Source organism: Accipiter gentilis, chromosome 30 (genome assembly GCF_929443795.1).
Source record: "Accipiter gentilis chromosome 30, bAccGen1.1, whole genome shotgun sequence".
Taxonomy (NCBI): Eukaryota; Metazoa; Chordata; class Aves; order Accipitriformes; family Accipitridae; genus Astur; species Astur gentilis.
The window spans coordinates 8,580,309-8,599,218 of NC_064909.1; the positions used below are offsets into that span (position 1 = coordinate 8,580,309).

The 18,910-nt window shown below is 41.4% G+C and overlaps 1 protein-coding gene across 8 annotated transcripts in view; it reads left to right on the top strand.

Annotated features, from left to right (window-relative positions):
• Nucleotides 1–18,910, top strand: part of TRERF1 (transcriptional regulating factor 1) — a 102,094-nt gene that overhangs the window by 24,738 nt on the left and 58,446 nt on the right. For 7 of the 8 annotated variants that reach the window (XM_049833979.1, XM_049833981.1, XM_049833978.1 and 4 more), the window contains one exon: nt 5,153–5,208. The gene's annotated coding sequence lies outside the window, so the exon portion shown is untranslated. Of the gene's footprint in view, nt 1–5,152; nt 5,209–9,262; nt 9,299–18,910 lie in introns of those variants that run through there. The other variant, XM_049833983.1, reaches the window with a different exon arrangement.

The window sequence follows — 18,910 nt, forward strand, 5'->3', positions numbered from 1 at the left end:
GAAACCTGGGAGGTGGCAATCAGAGTGGCTGCCTTCAGCTGTAAGGGGAGATGGGAAAGTAAGAAACAGGATGCTGTAAAACAGGGGCTGAGAAAGGTGCATCTTACGTATGTTTTAAAGGTACCAACTGCTGCCAGGGCAACTTCATTTGTGTGTTTGTTTTAGCTTTCTGGCTTTTTTTTAACAAAACTTCAAACATCCTCTTAGCCAATAACAGCAAGGTTTGCAAATCAAAACCAAATCTGAGCATAGCACTACACTTGAGTGAGCTGTGCTAATCTAAGACGAGCTTCTGTTTCCTGCTTAGAGCTTCTCCCCCATGCTCTCGTTTGGCGCATGTACAGTACTGTGCGCTGACAGACACCTTTGAGACACAAATCAGTTAAAGAAGTGTGTGTGATGGCAACTGCTCCAAGCTTGGTATTTCATGTGATATTGGGGACCTACTCATTGTTAGGAAGTAGGTGTTTGGAGTCACATAGGCTAGAGAGGAGTCCTACATTTGTGAATTAACATTCATAACAGAGTGGACTTGGGTCCTTTTTGTGTGTTCCTATGATCAGACAAAAAATGTAATCTGTTAATAAAAGTAATCCCCATAAGAAGTCATACAGTGCAAGCAGTGTGTGAGCAGAATTTTTTAGGTAGCTAATGTTGAACTGATAGAATCCTGCGTAGCCCAGCTCTGCAGTTTGCATAAAAGCAGCCCCTTAAAGAGCCTGTGGTCTCATCTTCTATCAGCAACTCAATGACTGACTTTCACTTTCCTTACGGTAAGAGAATTGATAGAGAAGAGAATTTGCCATCAGTTCTCTCTCTCTACATTTTTCCAGTTTGGCCTCCACAAATTGTACAGCCTCCCTTTTCTCTGCGTGGGAGAGTACAGACTGCTGCTGGAGGCAATGAGGAGAGATTAACATTCATCTGTTCTCTCCTCACTCTCTTTTCCATCTTGTGGGCATGGGAGACTTATGAATGTGCCACTCCTTGGGGGAGTGTTTCTACTCATTGCCCTGATGAGAAGATCACAGAGACCCCAGTAAGATTGTGCGAGTTTCACGTTGCTGATTAAATTGGCACATGAAAAAGCTGAGTGCAGCGGCTCTGTAGAAGAGGTCAGAGGAAGATGGAAGGACTGGCATAAGCCTTGGGTCGCTCACTTGCCAAGAGATCTCCTTTTCCAGAGTCCATGCACATTGAGGGCTTAACGCAAAGTCTGCCTCCTCACTTGGGTCTTTCATGAAAAGTGGTATGAGTTTATTTTGCAAGAGCTCTGTTTTGAGCAGAGATACTTACTACTTTGATTCTTACTCTGTGTTTTAATGTTGCGTTGATAGCCAGGAAGTCTGATGGGGAATATGGGGAAACAAATGTGTTTGGTGTTTTTGTTTTTTTTTTTTAAAAAAAAAGTCTTTGCTAGTGTGGAAGCTAAAACTGATATTGTACATGTGTGCACAATCATAGCAGTGGTTGATAACACTCAAATGCAGGATCAGGAGATTTAGCTTCACTTTGTGGCATTGGCAGGGACAGGAAAGGTCTTGCAAACACATGTTTCCAAATCACCCTTTGGTATCCATTTACCCTTCACAGGAGACAGGTACTGAGGTGGGTGCACACCATGAAGGGGTGATGTGTTTGCTCGTGTCTGCTTCCTTCTGTGTGAGCACCAGCCTCAGGCTGCCTGTGCAGAAACAGCAATTGTCTCGTTGTTGTCTTCTGCTGCTCTTGCAATTACCAGCCAAGAATTCTTTCTCCCCACTGCCCCCCATCCTAATAGGAAGTTGTTGATAGTTAGCCTTTACTAATTTAGGACTGTGAGAGGTTTGTTATCAATGAACTGCAATCAGAAAGTATCGCTCTTCCTTCAGTTAGTAGCCCCTGCAGGAATGAGGGCAGTGGGCCTCTTTCAATCCATTCCACAGCTGGCCACTGCCCAGTGGGATGTGATGGGCCAAGTGCCACCACCACGGTGGCCTGGAGGTGATGGAGCTACTGGTGTGGGAGGTGGTTGTGAGAATCGCAGAATCTGGGAAGTCTTATGAGCACGCAAACAACATCTTGCATGAGGTGGTGGAAGACTACAAATGCAGTATTTTTTGAAAGATACGGTGAGGATTTCACCCAGGGTAGCGTGCGTATTGCTGACAGTGGCACACAATTTCTGTGGAGCTGCTTGTTGAACTTCTGGAAAGGTGTTGGTAACGGGCATCAAGTGTGGTGAGGTTGGTACAAGAGGAACAAAACCTCCCATTCAGATAAAAGCAGGGCAAGGGAAACGCTGCCACGTGTGGGACTGGTTCAGGCTAAACTGGTCTGTGCAGTAGTTTCTGCAGCTCTTCCGAAACATACTACGGGGTTGAGCTTCCCAGTTCAAACAGGTCTGTGTTCACATTTCAGTCAGGCTTTGGGAAAGCAGGAACAGCGCCATTTGTGTCCCACTTCATTTGAAAAAGAAAATTAAAAAAAAATAATCTTGAATGCCAGCCATCTGCTGATATCGCATCCAAACTATCCCTGTATCTGGATGCAGAGGAGGGAGATGGTTTCTGCGGGGAGGTGCGCTGTTCAGAGTGGAAGCACTGCCTGCTCCTGGGAGTGCTGCTGCTGGATGCAGAAACCACCAGAGGAGCATGTGCAGGATGGCTTGGCATCTCTGTCCAGCCACCTTCTGTAGTACCAAAACAGTCCTGCCCAGAGAGAGTGAATCTGAGTCCCATGCTGCTGACACAGACCAGAACATTTGGTTTATGGATCACTGAGAGGAGGTTTGAGCATTTCTGTGAAGTGGATGTGGAGTGATGGGGTGGTTAGGAACCACTGTATTGATGGCTGAGGCAAAAAGATAGTAATCTCTTTCTCCCTGTAGCCTGGTCGTTGTTTTGGTAATGTTGTTTTGAAAACAGATTAGGTTGTGGTTTTCTACAAGTTGGCTATTAAAATAGGCCCACTATCTTGATGGAAACTAACACAAGTCCTCAGCCGGACGCAGGAAATGAGCAGGCTCATTTTTCTTTAATTCTTTTCATCCCAAATGTCCCCCAGCAAATGCCCAGTGAATTTTGATTTGTTTATGATGGTGCTTTTTCTGAAGTCAGCGTGTCATTTTTCTATGTTGTATTTCTCTCTTCCTCTCTGTTATAGAAGTTGAGTGCTGCTTCTGTCCTGATAGCATTGTGTGAATGTGAACACAAGTAAGGCAGTAGAGAGTTAAAAAAAATACCCCACACAAAAACCAAAACCCCATTAATTAAAATATTTACATTGGAAGCTGCAAAACATTTACTCTGAGTAAAACAAACTTCCCCATTGTTCTTGTATGATTGCTGCAGTTTCTGTGAAAATAGCCAGGAAGAGGTTGTACTCTGAGGAATTTTACTGGGTTGGCAGGGGAATGGTAGGGTAGGGATACTCAGGTGGGCTCTTGGTCAGTGGCTTTCTCTTGTTCAAATATTTGTCACGTGGATAAAAGATCTCTTCTTCATAGAAAAAAAAAAAAAAAAAACAACGAAAAGAATCCAAAAAGCCTCCATAGTGGTAGAAGTATGTTGTCATATTATTCTGGTAATGCCAAAAAATAAATTATCATCAGTAGAAGATAAGAAAATGGTATTCACTGGATGAAACGTTTATTTTTAGCACTTAAAGTGTACACTAATGTACACTTAAAGCAGAAAAAGAGAAGCATCTCAGAGCAGGCAGTTTGGACCCTGGCTCCCAGGCAGCCCTCCTGGCTGGGGAACACGTGCTGCTGTCCCTATTCTGCTGGCAGGGAAATGGCAGTGCAGTGTGGTGAAGGATGTCATCCTTCCATGGTGCTGAGCACCTGTGGTGCCCACTGGGGTCTGATGGCATCGCAGCTGCCCGGTGTCCAAGGAAAATGAAGTGAGGGTGCAAATCAGGGATGTCAGACCACTAAAACACAATGTTTTCTTTGCATCTAGTTTTGTACTTTAGGCACAGAGATACTCTTAGTAGCATTACTACAGGAAGAGTAAGCAAACATGAAAACTCTTTGCTTCAAACACTTCTATTCCTGCCATATCTTCCGCTGGATAACTGGATTGAAGAATTAAGGATTGTTTGGTGGTTTTTTAAAAAATAGTTTTCTCTCATACAGCGTGCCATTTCACTCTTACACTTTTCTGGCCTTTTCCAGCCTGGCACTGGACTAACAGGCTTCTAGGGCTTGTGGGCAGGACGCTGAAAAGTCCAAAAGGGTGTGTGGAGGGGTTGGTTTGTTTGGTTTTTTAGATTCTTGATCCACATTTCTCACTCCAGGCAGGCTGTTATGCCTTTCAAAGTTGCCAGATGGGAGGTCTCTCTTCTGCCCTAGTAACTTACAGACTGGCTGGATTGCAGGTCATGTATCCTTTTCTTAATTGTGCCACGGAAAAGTGTTTGTTCAAGCCTGAGTCTATCATGACTGTAAATTTTATTGACAATTCCAAGGTTGCAGTTTTGCTGTTTAGGCATGTGGTACTCTTTCCTCCGATCTAAGGTATGCCAGACTGCGTCATGTTTACCTGTATTATAAAAACATCTTTTTTGCAATGAAAGGTTGGTTTGTAAAGGTGTTAGGAAATTAAACGTACTTGTACAGGATAGGCATCATTTAAACTTCTGCATGAGAGCTTTGTTCCATCCGTTTCTTGCATGCTTTACTGTATTTAACAAAGGCTGCGTGCTGACAGTTTCTTGGCCTGGAGATAAAAGGTGCTGCATACCCAGGTTTGATACATTGATGGAAAATTGTCTCCACAATGTATAACACCACTGTGATTACTCCTAGCCATTACCACTGGTCTCATTTTACAACCATTCACATTATGTAATTTGATGCTCATTTAATTTAACGAGAGGATGCTGCAGACTTATTTATGACTCGGCAGGGCAACCTGTATGCTTCGGCCACCTCTGTTATCCTTGCTGAAGGAGGAAGAGCGTGTTTCTTACTGAACATGTTACAACATCTTTAATACCTTTGTATCCAGGTTTCCCAGATTGCCACAGATGGGAGGGCAACTTGCCTGGGGTATAGATTATACTGGAATGGCAGCAGAAGTTTAACTTTTTTTTTTCTTGAACTGCTTATTAGCCTTTTGTTGTGAGATTATCAGGAGGTATTAATGGACTTTTCCTTTTGTTACAGATGGAATTTTATGACTTGCTGGATTCTGAATAGGACGAGGAGATGCGTCTGATAAGGTAAGAGAGAGGGTAAGATAAACATGTTCCTACACAAAACAGTCTCACCGGTTTGTTGTTTGGGTTGAAGACAACTGTTTCTTTCCCTGACAGAACCCTGAAAATAATTGAGATACTTATTTTTAAGTTACATCTGCCTCTGACCTTCCAAGCAGAGACCATCTCTGTTCTGTACAGCTTTTGTCCCAGTCCTTTCTCCTGTTGAACTGATGTACAAAGTCCAGAAGACAAAAATGTATGCCTTTCCAGGCGTGGGGGTTAGCAAGATAGGTCATACTTATCCTACTAATTTAGAGCTTTTTATAAAGTAACAAATGAGCTAGAGTTTTTGGTCAGTTTTGAGATATTGTGCCCTCCCCTGTCCCTCCCCCCCCCCCATTTGAAAGGTAGAAAGATCTCTGAGCTGTTTTAACTTCTACGCTTTAAAACTTGTTTTTCCTGTTGCAGTATTTTTGAATTCAGACTATTTTTATTAGGACAGAGCGTATATGAATAGAAAACCTCTAGTTTTGAGTTTGAAATATTTGCTGTCACTAATGTGCTGAAGGAAGCTGTAGGCTTGCTGAATTTTAATTTATTTTTTTTAAAAAGTGTTCTTAAAAGTCAGTGTTTAGATACTGTTTTCTTTTCGGTTTCTGGTTCAGAGGCTTCCACTGGCAGAGAGGAGTAGATGTCTTTAAAATTCTTAGGTGTTAGAATAACCATATTCAAATAACAAACGGCCAAACACCGTAGCAGTATTACATGGGGATTGTCACTGTCTTTCAACCTACAATCTACCCTGTGACTATCTAGCTCTATCACTTACGGGTTTCATTTTGTTTCCTCTGTCTTCTTGAGCTCTGTGCCATTTACAGGCCTCAAAAATCCCTGTTGTTCTTTTTGGATGTTGGTTGGAAAACGCAGTGGAAACAGATAGATGCATGATGTCATTGTATGAGGACCAGGACTAAATTACTTCTTCCTTGGATTCAGAGATCTAGCCCTTGTAGACACTCTCAAGGGTTTGGTGGTGGTTTTTTGGTTTTGTTTTTGGTTTTTTTCCCCATTTAAGTTTTGTTTGCCAAGTAGAGTTAACCTTTGGAGGATGGCTGCCCAAGCAAGAACTGAAAACTTTGAACGGCTCTTGGCACTGTGTGGAGTATGCAAGAATCGGACTTGCTTGCTGCTTAGGTTTTTTTGCAAGTGTTAGGCACTTTGTCCATTCAAACTACCCTCTTTCACGCCACTGTTGAATTGTGTTATGAATATTTTATTTAATGGCTTACTCTCTACCTGAAGGTGGTCTTGTATGTGTACAGTTGGTAAAAATACAGTTCTTCAGGTGAGAGGTCTTGCAGTCTGCAGTGCTATTACACAAACCACCTTGCATGCATGCCTTGTTTGTTATGTAAACGAGCTTCTTCACTTGCACGTGTTTGAACTGGTCTACCTATGCTCCAAGAATGGGCAATTAAATTTGCTTTCAGGACTTCTTAGAGCATGTTCAGCCAGACCCGCGCCAGCACCCCTGTGCACACAGGCGGTTCAGCTGTCATCGCACGCCTGCCTCTGGCATTGCTGTGGCTGGAGGCTGTGTGGTGCCCACTGTGGCATCACCAACGGTATGTGTACGCTCTCATCGAAAAGCAGCATGGCCAGGATGGGATAGGTAGAAATGCTTGTGTTCAGGCTGGTTTGTTCTAGCAGGTTCAGTTGATGAAGTGTATTTGTCCAGTGGAATGCTGGGGACTTGTTTGGCGTGCACATGGGACAGCGCTTTAGTCATACTCACTCAGCTGCTAGTGTTTTCCTAAGATGTTACTCCTCATGCGTTATACATATATAGTATCCATATATTGTTTAATTTTAAGTACTGTTCTGCAAAGTGGATATTGGTAAATCTGTGTGCTATAACGTGGGCAGCTCTTGTGGCACAGCAGCTGGCTGCTGTTGTACTGTCTCTTCCAGGGCAAGCTCGTTCTCCCCTTTACTCATAAAACAACCACCGGGAGGCTCTGGTTCTAGCAAGGTCTGCAGCTTGAGGCCATGACACCTTCTCTTGCCGCAGCTTTATTACCAGCCCCCAGCATGTACAAATTGTGAGCCAGATCCCTAGCAATTGCAGGACTGGCTTTCAAATGAGATTCTGGGGAGGAGGAAGTAGCACTTTCCACTGGCTCTTGTCTTTCACCTCTAGAAGAAAATATTCTGGCCTCATTTTGTGTGATACTTTCTCAGGTTTGAAATTAATCCTGAGCTATGAATGTGTGTATCTTGTTCCCCTTTCTCTGAGAGGGCTTCGTTTTATCCCTTCCCCAGCAGCCTGAGCTGGAGAAATGCCACTCTCCCACTCCAGGTCCTCCTGTATTGCAAGAAGTGGCTGTCCTGGTCATGTTCCTTCTCAAGGCCACAGTTGTCAGGTGACCCTCATTCGTCCAACTATCCTTTACTACTGTGGCATCAGTGTTATTTTATTTATTTTATTTTTTTAACCTTCTGTTCTGTTTCTGCATTCCCTCTCCCCATTTATATTTGGGTTTCCCTCCTTCCAGACAGGCATCTAGATCCTGCCCCAAACATGCCCTCCAGTCCTGTCTGTGCCTCCTGTCCTTGTTTTCCCTTGGTTGCTTACAGTTTTCATGGATATTTCCTGACCCAGTTCATTCCCTGCTGTTTTCTTCTTCTGGGGGAGTACTTATGAAGCACTCACATGTTTCTTGCTGCTGTTGCAATTAAAGAGGTTGCTATCTTTTAGTCCCATTTAAAGCAATGAGAGATGGTCCAGTCTGTGCAGGGACTAATCTTGTGTTAATCCTAGCCATGGTGACTTCCTTGTAATGGCTGGCTTTTGGCATCCATCCTATTGATTATGTGATGGGGTCAAATAAAAAAAATTAATAGCTTTTTTTAATATGCCTGAAACCTAATGATGAAATTATAAGTCTTCAAGCTTGCAGTGATGTTGCCAGACCTCTCCCCCAATATTTTATTCTTCTTTCCTCATATTTCCCTATGCCTTTATCTTACTTCCTTCCAAGGAACCTGGGGCCCTTGTGAACTCCAAGTCAGGTTTCACATGATGTCTGCCCAATAGCTCAATCATAAATATGAAATCGTTCTATAAGGCCTAATCTACTTTCAGAGGTATGTTTATGAGATAAAAATTACTTCGATTGCTGAAACGGCATTGTGTCATTTTTGGAAGGAAATGACAAGGAAGTAACTGTTATCAGGCCTATTTTCACCCACCGTTAGCTTAGACCTGACAAATTACAGCTCCAAGGTCGCTTGCCTTAACAGTTGCAAGTTAGGTTGCTAATTAATATTGATTATCTGAAAAGGAGTAGGTTGATGTATATTCTATTATTAATAGCTGTTAACGCACTTTATAACAGCAATCTGTTTTGCAAACATTTTCTGGTTGTTCTTTTTTAATGAGTCTTGGCAGTGAAAACCCTGGTTTAACACATGCAGAACTACAGCAACTCACTGAAGTATTTGTGGGTTTTTGCATTTTTGATGTGTTTTTGTTGTTATTTTTTACAGGGACTAGCACTTGATTTGGATGAGATCAAATAGAGGCAAAGTCCAGGAATGATTTCTGTCTAAACTGGTACCTTGTGGTTTCTTCCTGTGTTAGTGCAGCACATCAGTGCAAAACTCTTGCATCACTGCTAGTTTTAATAACTTCCTTTGACATTGCCTGTGCATATTTTTGTCTCCATAGAAGCCATCTTAGGCAAACTTTCAAAATAAGAAAGCTAATTTCAGTTAAACAGTAACAGGTAATTTGAGTTCCTTTTCTTGTGTTATTTAGCTGGTTTGTCACAATATGTGGAAAGTACCTGGAAAGCACAGGGAGAAAAATGGGAAATATCTCATGCATAAGGAAAAGCCTCTAGATAACAAAGTTGGGAGTGGGTGGGTGGAGAAAATATCTACGTAAATGTAGACATCAAGGTAAATGGTTTTTCCTTTTCTTTTTCTTCCAGAAAATTTGAATATTTGCACGATCTGATGTTGCAAGTTGTAAATGCTTAACACTTCTAAAAGAATAAATTACTTCAGTGCCTGAATGTGTAGATAACTGTCAGCTTCAAAGGATCAAGTGAGTTGGAAGGAATGTCTGGAGAACTCGGTATAGGCAGGTACCAGGCAGAATATAGAAAGCAGGGGAATACATTCAGCTATATAACAGAGGCCTAGATGTAAGTTTATCTATAAATTAAGACTAATCAAGTTACGAAAAGCAAATTTCTGTGGTTCTGCTTTTAATGTAAAAGTGGCAACCACACTTCCCCCTCCCCATCTCTGTCACACTGGGTTTCCCAAGCTGCTTGTTATAAGAATTGTGCTGCTTCTATAAAAATTGAGATGGAAAATTAACCTATTTAATACTTTCAAACTACCCTTACAAAAAAGGCCACCTTTCGCTGTGAAATATCCTTGTTGTGAGCTGGTTCTGTAAGAAGTAAGTAGTTTTTGAGAGAAACTGAAATCAGTACTGTAAAATGCACATTAAAGCTATAGGGCTAAGATGGAAAGAGCCATTTTAGCTTTTGCTTGAGAGTCGAACTGATCTGAAGTTCCCCTTGGAGTACGTAAAGTGCAAACAAGGTTGGGTGTAGTTTAGCGTTGCAGTCTCCGGGATGCATGTTGCCTGTCTTTCACCCCACCCCACTCAGTGAGCCAATGCAAGGTACTAAACCTGGTGAAACTACTAGCTCTGACTTCTCCATAGGGTTATTCTTCTGACCCAAGTTCCCTGGGCTCCAACGGGCACGCAGGCACAGGGGGAGCCTTTAGGGCAGACCCTGGGGTTGCAGCTGGCCCTTTGGGGTAGGCACCTGCCAGAGCAGGTCTGCAGGGTGACATGGGCATCACTGCTGCTGCTCATCACTGAGCCCACCACCCTGGCTGGACGCACCCTTCTTTCTTTCTTTCTTCTCTGATGTTGGTGGCGTGACTGGAGCTTGGAGGCATCATGTGGGGAGCAGGTGACCCTCTACATGGCAAGTGCGCAGGCTACCAGTTCTGTGGCTGCGGGGTGGCCACCGATTTCAGTGCTTGAAAATATCGCTGGCAGTCAGGAACTTCTAACTGCAGCTCTGCTAATGACTGGTGTTGTGGTTTTGGGCAACTCCCTTGGTCGTCTTTGAGTCAGCTCCCTTGTCAGTAAAAAGGGGATGATACTCCTTTGTAACTTACTGTTGAAATGATTAATTATTGTGCTTCAGATGTCAAGGTCCTGCCATGTATGTTACCATTGGTATGGAGAGGCTTCTTGGCTTTTGTTAAGAAAACCTGGCTCCAAGAGCACAACAGGTTGTGGGGACTGTTTGGGGTTTTTTTCCTGTTAACTTATGAAACAGATCAGATTGACTCTTGGTACCAAAGTGCTAACCATCACTACCAACCATTTGAATCTCGGCCCCCTCTCCTCCCCTTTTCCTTCCTCTCCACAACTCCCTTCTTCACTTTCCACTCTTCATATCAAACCTTTCCTAAATGAATTAAAGGCAGGGTACCAAATAGAGTTAAAAGGGAAATTTTAGTTGAGGCTATAGGTGAAATCCTAGCAGTGAGGCTAAAGGTTTGCTGCTGGTGCAACAAGACAGAGAAATGTCTTGCTTTTTTCTCTGAAACCCATTCTGCATTGAGGCTGTGTAGTTTCCAGGCTTTGGCTTGGTTGCCAACCTAAAACATGCCAGTAACTTGCTGGGGTTTTTTTGTTGTTTTTTTTGTTTGTTTGTTTTTAAACCTAGAAATAATGTTGGGCGGAGCCCAGTGAGTGAAAAGTTGCAGAATTAACATATGAGATTAAACTTAAAAGCCCCTAGATGTTAAATTAAAGGAAAATATTAGTTAAGGTACCCAGACAGAGGTCTGAGAACAGCAGAAGCTTGTTTGCTGTTAGTCTCCCACAAAAAATGTGCTGTCTTGGTTCATGATTGAGACCCCAGCTGCAGGTGGTAACTTCCTGCTCCTGTTGAAAGAGCTGATGTGTTAAGAAGCTGAGGGCTTTCCCTAGTCCACCCACTTGGGTGGTGGGGTTGTGTGGGGCAGGCAGCCATCAGTGTTCTTGCTGGGTGAGTGCCAGCCTGCAGCCCAAGAAGCAAAGCCAACTGTGACTCTTGTCTACTCTCTGGTTGCCCTCTTGATGCTCAGCCAGTGTGCCTTGAAATTACAGGGGCTACTCATGACTTGTGGACTTCATAAACTCTGAGGAATGGGCTTTAGTTTTAGAAAACATATTCTGTGAAATACATTCATAGACTTCTGTCCCCACAATGAGCTTCTGGTATCTGTTCTTCCTGTCTTAACTAGTACAGATCATGAACTCCCAGTCATTTCTACAGTGAGTCCATAACTTCTGTTGTTACTCTACAGAGATACCCACTCCTGACTATAAATGACAGGAGGAGACGTCCCAGTTGTAAATTACAATAATTTGGCTCTGGAAGAATTTTAAGCAATTCTATTTTGTGCTATAGAGATTCTTAGATGTTTTGTTCATGATTGTAGTGGTAGTAGTATGGCAAACTTTTGTTTTTCTTTATCCACGGAGGGATGTAATATAATGCGTTTTCCAGGTGTGTTTGTTTAATATAAGTTGCTATGAGTTAAGAAGTGTTGAGAGAAGGATCTGGGTATCATAAGCTTTGGTGCTCAGATCTGCCATGAGTGATTCTACTTGGAAATCTCTTCATGTTCCTCATTTAGACACACAGAAATTTGAGTCTCCAGTACCAATTAACAGTAGCTAAGCAGCAGAATGGTGGATCACAGTCTGTCCTGGAGCTCTGGGAAAAGCCTTGAATACCCTGAACTAAGGCTGTGGAGCACTTTGAAGACAAATGAACTTTGATTTTAATATTCAGGGAGCAGCGGGTGCTTCTGAAGAGATATGCTCCAAGAGCCATACTGGTTGGAGTTACCTAAATGCAGAGGTCTGTATTTCTGAATGGATAGCATTGCTGCAAAATGGGGACGTAAATGCCAGAGAAATTGTACAGGGTTTTAGTCAGCTGGATAAGATAGAAAGTGGTTCTTCTGGATACTGCATTTTGAAAGCTTGCTGTTGATGAGCTTCTGAGCATACTACATGTCATCAGTCAACTGTAATTATGTACAGTCAGGCAGAGGAGATTAATTCTGAACTCTTCAAACCTTTTTTCCTCTGCCCAGCAGCATCTTTTTGGGGCCTAGTTTTGGCTAATGTGTTCTTAACTTCTGACTAAATTTTGGTAGAGACATTTAGCCATTTTGTAAGTCACTGATAACCATTATCCTCTTTGATAAGCCAAATATGCAGACTTTTTAAACTCTCAATATAAGATGTATTTTCTGAATCATTAGCTGTTCTTGTGGTATTTTCTTTTCTGAAGTGAATAGACCAGAAATGCATGTTGCCCTTGCTGTTATTGTTCTTCAGATAATACTCTCCCTCCCTGCCTTGCCTTATTCAAAATAATGTTCTTATCCATCCAGAGGCTATGTTTCCTTGCTTAGCTGCAGATTTGTGCAGGAAGTTTAGCATCTAGATTGTGTCTGCAGTGACCCCCAGTCTTTTTTACAGGATTGTTGCCTTTCCAATGCAATTCCCCAAGGGTAACTGTTGTGGTTCTTTTTTTAGTCCTAGGAGTTTGTAACTTTTGTGTTATTGCTCTATTAAAACCAGCTGTTGTTCAGATAAACTATACCTAGCAAAACATATACTTTACCAGAAAGTAACCTGATTTGAGTTTTGCTTACTGTTGCTCCAGGTTTCATGTTCTGTGCAGATGACAAGAAGTGATTTCGTATTTTCTTTCAGATCCCTGGTAATGGCAATGGACAGCATCTCATCAGGCCCCCAAAATACCAAAGAAAAAATATGTGAGGAAGTTGGGTACATGGTGTCATTAGAGATGACACTTAAAGGATTTTGAATCCCTGAATTGAACTTCTTGTACTTTGCAGTTTGGGTTTGTGTGAACATAATTGCAGCTTTGAATTCTTTCTTTTAAATATTGCATGTATGTGGGGGAGTAGTTGTTTTGGTTTTGCTAACTAGCATTTTTCTAGAGAATTGTACTCATACCACTTGTGTTCTTTTTTGAAGGTAAAATTTAATGTTGATACTTTTTTGGTCTAGTTCTTATATGAGATGAAGTACCAGACAGTTGCACATTTACCATCAACTAATAGTCAAAAGGTACAGTCTTGCAAAGACTTGGCTAAAACTAAATGAATAGCTCTCAATTTCCTGTGGGTGTTTTTTTTGTGTGTGCACTGCTTACCAATAAGGAATAGAAAAAATTACCTCTTCTGAGATAGCTATGTTGCTAACTTCTATACTGTTGAAGTAATTTTGTTAAACAGGAGGAACAAAAAAGTTCATAAATTGTCAAAAGGAATTTGTCTACAAAGTGTGCCAACAGGGTTGGGTCTGGTTTTCCTCCTCCATTTTATCAGGAGGAAAAAAAGCTTGTTGCTTTAGTACTTCATTAGCCTTTCGCTTTCAGATGCTGAGCCTTAACAGTATATTGCTTTCATGATTTATTCTAATAGTTGCCTGTGAGTATAGTATTTGAACACACCTCCTGGAGATTAAAAAGGTCAAGACCTTTACTTCTGTAGGGATGTTGTACACAGCCTCATTTTATGCATCTCACTCTGCCCATTTCTGAAGTGACTTGTAATTTGCTTAGCGTAGGAAGCCTGTGGGGACTGGAGTAGCAGTACCCTCTCACCAAAGCCATCTTCTGATGGTCAGGGAATACTCTACATTTGGTCTGTCTGTCGTAGGCTCAGATGAATTTTACCTCTAATAAATACTAGTGGTGACGCTTTGATTCTTTGGTGGTTTGAAAACTTGAATGTTATACTAATGATTGCATGCTTTTTCTTATGCAAAGGAAAAGTGTACACTCTAGCCCTTATCCTAGTCTGTGCTATTAAAAACAGACAGGCAAATGAGCAGACTTGACTATGTCCCACTTAAACTTCCACTGGATTTCTTGAATAGACAACTTGGAAGTTCCAACAAATTCTCCTGTCCTTTTCCTCTCTCCATTCTTCTGTTGGCTTGCAGCTTAAAATACTACGCCCTTTTGTAGCCTTAAGAGGGGGTGATGATGAAGTCTTCACTAGAAGTGTTCTCTGAAGTTGAACTAGTTATACCATCAATCCCACTAACAAAACTCAGTTGAACTATTTGACACAAGGCTAGAAGGATATCCAACAAGCTTTTACTGATTGAAAAACATGAAAAATGTGTTTGGGAGGTACCTGTGCAGCTTGCTGTGTAACTTTTTCCTTTGATAATATTCTGGACGGACCATGCTGTCTAGAAAGTTTCCCATTTCTACCAAGAGAGGTTGTTGGAGAGCCATCAAACTGTCTGCATTATGTCTCCAGCAATTGATAAATGCATGCTCTATGTGTCACTTAGTCAGAGAGACCAGCTGTTGTTCCTCAGTTCTGGTTTGAGTGTTGGAGCCAGATGAGAGAGTGTTCTTGTTTCTCCAGTTTTCAGACATGGCGCGGAGGGACGAAAGGGATGAGATGGCATGCTCTGAATACCTTTGTGAAAAGTGGAGTCTTGAGATGATTTGTGACTCTGACTACCTGAGACACAAAAGGAGGTGAAAACTATTGTTTAATTTAGATTTCAGCAGGTACTTAAGGGTCATCTGTAGGATAACCTGAAGTTCTGTCATTGGTTTCTGGCAAGACCTGTTTTTGCATGAGGTTTGAGTAAAAGTAGCAATGGCCACTGTTCACCAAAACTGTAGCTGACAGTGGTTAATGACAAGGTGTTCTCTCACATTAATAAAGTACTTTTATTAAAACAAGAAAGAGGGCTGTGTGTGCAGATGTCATGTTGATGGATCCTGGTGCAAGAATCAAAACAAGTAATGCTGTTTAAGCACTAGTGAGTCACATACAGTTAGGAGCTCCTGTGCTGTCTGTCATGCAAGACAAGTTCACATTTGCTTAGCCTGCCGCCTTTTCATACATGATTTTAGTTTTAACTACTGATTAAATTTGAAATTATTTCCTTATGTTTTCAGATGTTGCCATAATATTGAAGTGTTAATCCTTTTCTGGTTGCTTGTCCCCTTTTGTATATGTTTATATTTACTTCTTATCAAAGAAATACTATTATACAATTACATAGAAGTGCATCTGATGAATATTTGAAGGAGATAGAGAGACTGACCTTCTATGTTCTTTTTCTCCCATTTAAAACAAATTGAGACTTACGTGATATTTTACTAGCAGACTCTCGCTTATCCGGGGAAATTATTTTTAAAGACCAGACCCTCAGAGTATTCTTTTCATTTGGAAGGGGTTAACGTCAGCTTTCCATGTTCAGCCAGTGTGACTGGTATCTGGGATGTAGAAACACAGCCATACAGGTTGCTGTTGGTGAGCATGTTGTTTGTATAAGTAGTTTCCTTAGCAGGTGATGAACTTCTTCCTTAATGATTTAATTACTTAATCTCAGGAGATCCTTGGGGAAAAAAAGATGTCTGAGAAGTTCTATCAGAGACTTACATAGGTGTGGTAATAGAGGAGGGAAGGGACAACTTCTTCTGAAGTTAGGTGTGGGTCAGGAAGCGCTGGAGCAAGCACTGGCCAGAAATGCTGAAGTACAGAATTAATTTGGGGAGGTGGGACACGAGTTATTCTGGTGGTTAGCCCAACAGCAAATCACTTCAGACTGAGTGTGCCTCTGAGTTTCCACCTGCGTGAGATGAATTATAATATGTGCCTCAGAAGTACTGTGAAGGTGCCAAATTAATGCTTTCAGTGGAAGATCACAGGATGCTTTGAATAAAGCTTTACAAAGTGCATAGTGTTCTTACTATTAATACCAAATAGTTTGTGTGTATCTCTTAAATGACAAGGAAAATGAAGTGTGCCAGATTTGTGAAGCTGGAGAAACGTTGGCTTGTTATTTTGAAAGAGCTGGATGGTGCAGATGGAGAAGGGAAGATTGAAATCTAGGTACGGAGGAAATAATACCATGGACTGTCATCATGGGTGTGGTTTTGAAATCCTTCATCTTGTTGCCTTGTGCCTGTAAATCAGCTTTGTAGGTAGCTGAGTGTTTCTGAGCAGGGTGAGAGGGAACAGTGTTCACCAATGCAGAGTAATGCACAGCAGAGGAAGCTGCTGCTCAAATGCTTTATTTGAAGAAAATGTGACAAACCAGGAACTGTTATAGTCCTTTTCTTAAATAGGAAATACATGCAACCACAAAAGACAAGCGCAGAGCTAAGTAACTGGCTGGAACCTATATTAGAAATGTGAAGTTACAAGAAATGGTCTCTCAGCCTACTTTGCCGTCTGGATCATACTTCAAAAGCTGAAAAAAAGGCCAATATTTAACCCAGCAGCAGAATAACTATTAGCGGCACTTCAAGATGCGTGTCCACAGTAGGGTTGTCCTTTCAAGTGATGCCTTTATCTGCTCCGCTCAATGTCACTGAGATGCAGGCCCTCTTCGTGGGGGGGTGGGATATCTTTCCTGACCTGTCTGAGCTGTCCCCAGCTTTGGAATGTCTCTGTCTGCCTTGCCCAGGCTCCGTTTCTCCTCTGGCAGATGCTTGATATGGGCTTACAAAACTCTCTTGGTTCACTTGAAGCCAGCTGACAGAGAATGGGAAAGATTCATGCATTCTTGGATGGCTGGAGCTTCTTGCTTTATTTCAGTTATTTTACTTGGTAACAGTGTGAGGTGTAAACTTCCTGTGAGCAGGTGAGAAGTGAAAGGCCTGCTTTTCCCTTGCTTGGGATACCAGCATGCTCAGAAATGAGGAAACTGCTATTCTAACTTTGTGATGGAGGTCAAAACACACAAAAAACCCCAAAACCCTCTTATTCAGCGAAGTGAGTCCTCAACTTAGCTATTTAGGAGCAACTATGTGATGATCAGGGCGTTCTGATGGCAAGTTGGCTGTCCTTTGTTAGTTCTGACCAATGAAGCATTTTATTTTTAAATGAGCTCTGGTACATATGTTCTTAGCTAATCAGTTAAATATCCTAGGGAAGGCTTTGTGTCTAGTAATTAATTCTGCTGTTGAACTAGGGTTCAACAAATGGCTGCACTGGTTTTCCTTAAGCAATGCTAACTTGGAGATGTGTTGAAGCCTCTTTGACCTTTGTTAAAAAGTTAAAGTTCTATTAAACTTTAGCCTAGGAGAAGAACACCTTTAGGTCTACATTATGGTGTTTCTGTCCCCTAAATAAATCCATATTGGCAAAGCAGCATTTGGTACATGGGTCTGGTGTCTAGACCCCTGCTTTTCGAGGTGTCTCATACAGTCTTGTAACCACCTGACATCCAGCTCCATTGTGACAATCGGTTCGGATTCTTCTGGCCCTGCTCCGCTTTATGCATGCTACTTTTCCAGTACACCATTGAAATGCCAGTGTCATTTGTCTAAAAGATAAAGTTCTCTTACTCTAGAAAAGCAGAAGTAGTACAACTAAATTGGTACTTTTGTCTATAAATATTACTGCTATTTAATGATACGAATTCTCCTTTTTGAGCCCAAAGCACAAGAAGCACTATGTTCTTACAAGTTGTTCTGACTCACCTTCAACCATAGGTTGTTTTTTTTTAATAATCACTAAATGTTTTATTGTATATAAAAAAAAAACAAAACAAAAAGACTTTTGTATTGGAAGAATGAGTATCTGATATGACAGCATAGACCAAAAGTTTATTATGTATATATAGTTGAAATAAGTTAACTTGTTTAAACTGTATTGTAGATACAGTGCTCCTGCATTTGTAAAAGTTTCATGACTCCATATAACCATATCAACATGTTTCCATAGTTAATTTCCAGCCTGCAATTGTATTATCTTTTTGTCTAATGGAACATCATCATATTAAGTAAGCTAATAACCATAATGTTAATGTTGCTGATGCTTTATTAGATACTACATTTAAAAAAAACAAACCCAAAACAAAATAACAAACCGCAATCCTGCATTCGCTTAACCAGGATATGTTTTAACTCATGAAGCTTTTCTGTGAGGGGAAAGTGACGGTTACGTTTAAAAATACTGTATTCGGTGCTCAAAATGGACCAGTATACAACAGTATGCCATACCGTTGCTTGTGAGGACATCCAAATGTACGTGCAGTTCTCGCCAGCATTTTTCTGCAAAGAGGAACACATTTTATACTGGGACTTCTGTCACATTTATGTATGTCTACATGTATGAAGCGATAGAGAAATAATGGCAGTGAGTATAAATGGGTGATGAGGCAATGGGATTATGTGGAAAGTGAAGGGTAGAAATGAGATAATTTTATTTCAAGATCACTGATAATTATTCTGAACAAAGTTATTTTTTCTTAAATTTGAAGATGCCACCAAAAAATCAGGGGTATGACAAATAATGACATGTCCTTTGTCACATGAGATTGGTTTCCTTTTGGTATGGACTTATTTGAGTAGTATGAGTTTTAGCACAGACTAGTCCACCTCTGTACATTATGCAGAGGGAAGGGCTTGCTACATTCTGGAGAGCAGTTTACATTGGAAGGGAGGTGGGGTGATGGCAAAAAGCTAACAAAATACAGAATCCTTGCAGCGCTACTAAAAGAATGGATACGGTCTTTGGATGCAAAAGTCAAACATGTCTTGTAGGAGTTTATAGTATTTTACCAGTGTATGATGGCACAGGATCATTACTGGAATATGGAGTCCAG